A 6,481-nucleotide genomic window follows, 5' to 3' on the forward strand; every position below is an offset into this window, starting at 1 on the left:
GATTCCTTATTCATGATATACCATTTGTACTGCTGGTAAAGGCTACATCACCTCCCTGTACTTTTTTGTATGTTGTGCTTCTCCCTCTGGTTTTATGCTTTCTGGAGCTAAACTTCAGAAGGATGCCTTTAACTGCTTTATCTGTGTTGGACACTGCCCTGGAAATCAGTTTGTTTCTTCAGGGAAGAAAGTATAATTATTTTTGCTTATATTTACATGTCACATGTACCTCTTTATTGTTAAAATCAGACAATTGTAAAACATATTCAGAAAACCCTGAAGTCTACCCTCAACTGGCAGCCTAGACTTATATGATTTGTAGATGGGTTAAAAGAAGGTGACTAGCTTTGTCATCCGTTCTTCTGCAAATCTAAGGTGAATACAAGTACAGTGCAAGCGTTGATGTACAATACTGACTCCAAGTGTAAATTAAGTTTAAATCTAACCAGTGTTTCTAACATTAAAATCAACCAGATGTGGCTGCATTACCTGACGTTATGCTGGTTAGCTCTAAGTAATCTGTATTTTAAAATGATAACATACATATGACATTCTACTTTCCAATGAAGACTTTGTCAAAACCACTATTTTCAGTACTCTGCTGGTATTTTGTTTTTCCAAAAAGATACCAATAGACTCTAAAGGGAGCTTATGAGCTCAATATGTTATCAATGCTAGAGTCTACAGTAGATGCTAGACTGGACAAGCAATCTTAAGCTTTTAGACTAAATATGGGAGCTTTAAGTCTTCTATAAAGTGGCACTATTGTCCTATCATTTCTTAATTTTTACAATTTCAGACCGAACGTCATCACCATGGTTGTATGTTTTTTGATATAGGTTTCATTCTAAGCATAAAAAAAAAGACTTTTCAATGGTAATTAGCTGATTTAGGTCCCTCTGACAATTATAACCAGCTTCTAAAGTTTACCTGGACTATCATATCATACAGGTTGTAGTGATCTCAAGTCAGGTTCAAGGACGATGAACAATTCTAATAGACCTTATATTTCATTTAAATGAAAAATAAAGAAGTCTTATTGCAAGACTCCTTGCAATTGCTAGAAAGGAGATTACAGTACTGCAATAACAGAGGTTTAATGTCAGAGCTCCTTTCCTCCCATTCAGGTCTGAGGCCAGTTCATTCTTTGCAGCAGTGCTTAACACAACAAATGAAGGCAGTTTAAATAGATAATCATACTGAATTTGCTCTCCAGAATATACTGCAAGTCAGATGTAAAACAGCAGGGATACTCAGATGGAATATACTGTAAACCTCTTTCTTCAGAAAGGTGAGTGTTACAATAGATGTGTCTCAATTATCTGCAAGCTAATTAAGTGAATTCCAGGACAATCCAAACATATGTCAGAGGGCCCATCCAAGCACATCCCCATTCACTTGCGATTAGGGATGCACCTGATTATCCAAATGAAATGAATAGCCATATGACATAGAAACAAAAGCAGCTGCATATACATTTTCTTGATGATAATTTTCAGGTTATAAGGTTCAGGATCCAGGAGCAGATGACTGAAAACAGGAGGGGGCCCTCTTTAATAAGACGGAATTGGCACATATTTTTGAACAGATTTCATAGTATGGTGCTTGAACAGCCAGTACGGCGTGATTATTTGCTAAATGATGAGGTATTGTAATGTAGATGGGCAATGCTTCCTTAAAATTGAAAATTGAATAGCTGTCCTTGCCGGTATGTCATTCCTAACCTTGACGAATTAACTGCTGCTCAGGGGGTAAAGCACTGTTTGAACCAAATGACATCAATAAGATTAGATGAGCTTTTTCTTCTTTGCAGTTCAGTGTTTTTCTTTTTCCAGTTTTTTTTTTAGTTTCAGTACTGCATTTTATTTGCCATAATGCAATGTCTTACTATTTTTCTTTCATAGATCCCCGCTATACTAAAGGTAAGAACAATATATAGTTTTCTTCTGGCATGTCCATGTACAGTACGTACATGATAGAAATATTAGTCTTATGCATTAGCATCCTTGTCTAGCCTTGCTTGATACACATGAAGCCAAATTCCAATATACTGCAGTGTGCTCCATTCCATGCTCTGTGTTTTGTTGCAAACTTGTTATCTGTGCATCAAGGTTTCTTGCTTAAGACCAGCTCATTATTCAATTACTCACTTATTGCCTGTCCTATTGGTTGTGTTGTGTGTACGTTTGTGTTGCAGTGAATACAAAGATGTGCAGTGAAGAAGAAAAACAAAGAACAATGCAGTATCAGAAGCTATGCTAACTAAACTGCTGGCTTACAATTCACTTGCTTGAATAGCAAGTAGTCTGACAAGAGTTCAATGAAAGGTGCTTGTGATTAGGCCTTCTGTAATGGAGTGGGTGGTGTTAACCAGTGCATTGCAGGTAATAACAGTTTACATATTCATGGTGACTAATGGATAATTGAAGGAAATAATACAGAGATAGCTTCTGGTGAACTCACCAGTTCATAAATAAACGCCCAAGAGATTTTCAGCTGACCTGACCTGTATAAATTTAACACCTATGTAATATACTGTACCATTTGCCTGACATTCTACTTTTTCTTTGTCTTTTTCTTTAGACTGTTTTTTTTTTAGTGTAATTTCAAGGGACATTAACCTATGAGCTACAGTAGTGCTGTCAATCAAACTACAAGAGCATCTCCCTAAAAACATGCTCTTATTCCTTGACCTCCGCACTAAGAAAATAAAGTTATAGATAGGGAAAAAAGTCCCATGTGCTGCTCTCTGTTGCTCACATTGGCAATGTTTGTGCTTCAGGTGGCATGGTGGTGCAATGGTTAGCATTGCTGCCTCACAGCACTGTGTCTCTGGGTTCAATTCCCAGGCTTGTATCTGTGTGGAGTTTGTATGTTCTCCCTATATTCACATGGGTTTCCTCATGGACTTCCAATTTCCTCCCACACTCATACTAGTGGGTTAATTAGCTTCTTGGAAAACTGCCGCTGGGCTTTGTGTCTGTGTGTGCCCTGAGGTGGAATAGAATCCTGTTGAGAGTGAATCCTGCCTTGCGCCCATTACTTGCCTGGATAGGCGCCACCTCCTCAGCGACCCTGAATTGGATAAAGCAGTTAGAAACTGAATGGATTATGCTTCCCTTTTTATATCCCTGAACTTTACAGTATCCCAGACTGAATGCAATAAAATGCATTTGGAAACATTAATAATAATAGGAAATGTGACCAGGATGCCAGGTTAACACCCCCACTCTTTTCAAGAAGAATGCCCTGCAATTTTAAATCACCACAGAAAGTCAGGGCCACGGTAGTATTTCTCATTCGAAGGACGGTACCTTTTTACATTAGGGTATCCCCATCACTATACTGGGGTTTTAAGACCTACACAGACCTCAGGGTAAGCACCCCCTACTTGCCCCACAAACAACTCTTCCAGCAGCAGCCTTAGCTTTCCCAGGATGATTCCCATCCAGGTACTGACCCGGCTCACACCTGCTGAGCTTCAGCGGGTTACCAGCTGAGTTGGCCGGTGATATGGCTGCTGCCCTGTGAACTCTCAGCCTCTGCCAGGAAACAGAGCACAACTATATACATAACAGACAAAATCTGGATCAGGTCACATAATGGAATCTGTTTATCTCTCATAGGATCTTCTGTCTCTATGAAAAAAAGATGCTCAAAGTTGAAGGAGCCATTTTAAACTGAGTCCCAACAGTATTTAAAGAATCACATCACAAAGAACCACATAACAGCAACAATGTGGGCACTAGAAGATAAGAGACTCTATTGTGGGTTAATATTTTTAATATTGTCACTGTTAGAAAAAAATACATTAAACACTTGAAAGCCGGGGTCTTCAGACCATTCCCCCACCTGAAACCTGTAAATTCTTCTACAAATAAATATATTAATGACTTGGAAAACAATATAGTCCTTTCCCTGATCCTCAGATTTTAATTGTTCCCCATGAGAATGTTTTTTTTTTCTGTACAGGCTTAGCCCACACTAAATTCCCTGTTGTGCACCACCTGAATATGAAACAACTAGAATGGTCTAAATAGTTTTCTCATTACACAGAGACTCTTAATGGATTTTTTTTTTACTTAATTGATTTTTCGTTTGTTTGTCTTTTATCATTCCTTGGAATAGTTCACAAAATAGATAGCACATGAGCTATAGCCCTCCCTTTATGGTTTCCTAAAAATTCAAGCATGAGACTTGATGCTATCCTACCAAATGCAACACCCCCCCCAAAACAAAATGATCATATCCTGACCAATATTATTTCTCAAGACAGAGCTACTACCATTACAGCTACAAATTTAATAACAAAACTATGATTTTTCAAAGGCATTTTTCCTCATGGAACACCGAAAATGAAGTATTGACAGCACTGAAGAGTAGTTGTTAAGGCTCTGAATGTCTATAGGAAGGTTCTGGGTTCAAATCCCTAGTGGAATACTGCTGTTTCACCCCCTTGAGCAAGGTACGTTACTCAAAACGCTCATCAAAATGCCCTGCTGTTTAAATATGTACAAATGTGAGTCACTTTGGATAAAAGCATCACCTAAATTAATAATTAAAGTGCCTGTGGTGTTTCAGGAGACCATACATACACGGGGTTGCTTGTAAAGGAGTGAGCCTGATAAAACAAGCCACACGCAAGATGACAGCTGCTGTCTTATGGATTATACTCGCTCTAAAACACCAGCCACTATGTGCTGGTTAACTTTGTTCCCTATTTATTGAATTTTCTTTCAAGCTGGTCATCACAGATCTCCAGATTCCACAAATAAAACTGTGCCATTTGTTTTTTACATCAGCACTTGTGAGGACTCTTAACACAGCTTCATTGGCTCACTTTTGATCCAGTTTTCTCCATCATCAAAAGCTTGATGATAACGTGTTGCTTATTTGTTGCTGTCTTCAGCAATGGTAATGGTTTACCTCTAAAAGGCAGAGGACAAGTAAGAAACAGTGCAGACTAGATTTTTGTGATGTGAATCACTCATAAGTGATTATACTCAACATGGACTCTAAGCACCTATAACAGCCATAGATTCTAGTGTTTATTTCCACAGTGTGACTGTACAGGACTATTAGCCGTCTGAACATAAGTGGCCTCCAGTGTTAGTATACATTAAGCTTCTTGAACCACCACTGTTAGTACAAACATGAGACGTTTTTTATTTCATTTTTATATACAGGGCCAAAAAGGCAAAGAATACAATCTTTAATTTGAAAAAAAACTACAAGGAAACCCTTTTTAGTGGGGACATGTTGGGACTTCCCAAAATGATCATAACAGGGAGCAGAAATTGCTGTCAGTTCATCCAAGTGAGTAACAGGTGACAAGGGACTAGTAGGAAGCCATTGTGAGTCACCATGGCTACCGGATTTAGGTAGCCTGTAGAGCTAAACGCAGTCCAGCAAAGTAGCAGACTGACTGACCAGCACCAAAACCACACAACCACCTCAGAGTCCAGACGTCTAAGGGACAGATGCAAATTTATGTTAAGTAATGCTTCAATGAACCAAGTTGGATGTTAATGGTTCAATGAGGAACAGGTCAAGTGCTGGCAGGGAAAGTAGTTTTCCTAAACCTTTTACCTCTTAATGGTTTGAGCTCATACCTGGCTGAAACACAAATGTTAGGGTTGATTTTTATGTTGTTTTTGGAGTAAAAAAAAGAGGCTAAGAGATTTGTGCGCACAATTATTGACTCCATTTAGTCCAGGCACATTTTATAGGTAGTGTGTCCTTTGGTCTTTGGTTTGAAGTGTGAAGAGCAAAGCTACAGAGAAGGGGTTTTAAAGTTATTTCCTCCTGCCAGTTTTTTTCACAATTCAATGCAGCACTCAGAGACAGTAACAGCCATGGACTTCAAGTCTGGAGCCACAGAGGGGGTGATTATTATTTGAAATGATAATCCATAGAAGATCCAAGAGTATTTACTCATCAGGTGCTTTTTTTTTCAGCTAGCTTGAAATTTATATAACCTGAGGAAAATAAATATTTAATTTGTAGGTTTGAATTCCAGTCATACAGCACAGTACATATATGCATTGGCAGTCCTGATAGGAAATTAAGTAAAATAGTCCAATTTGATTTACAGCCCCATCTAGGAATAAAGATTTATATAATAATACCAAATTGGTTTGGGTGAATACAATTATACCAGTGATCACCAAAAGTTAAAGTTTGTCCTGCTGAATGACTGACTTGAAACTCAGCTAAAACAAAATCCTAAAATATGCTGCTTTCATGTGTTAGAGAAAAACAATACAGGATTATTACACTTGATATTGATCGCAGAATATTGCAAATTCCTACAGCCGAAACATTCTTTAGGTAATGCAGCTAAAAATATAACCAAAGATGAACTTCTGAGGCAGCACTAAGACTTTGTAGAAATTGAAGGATGTAATAAACGTAAAATAAAGAATCAATTTTTATAAACTGTAGCTGAGTTTTCTATTTGTGATATGTTATTGCATTTGAA

Source organism: Lepisosteus oculatus, chromosome 9 (assembly GCF_040954835.1).
Source record: "Lepisosteus oculatus isolate fLepOcu1 chromosome 9, fLepOcu1.hap2, whole genome shotgun sequence".
Classification (NCBI taxonomy): Eukaryota; Metazoa; Chordata; class Actinopteri; order Semionotiformes; family Lepisosteidae; genus Lepisosteus; species Lepisosteus oculatus.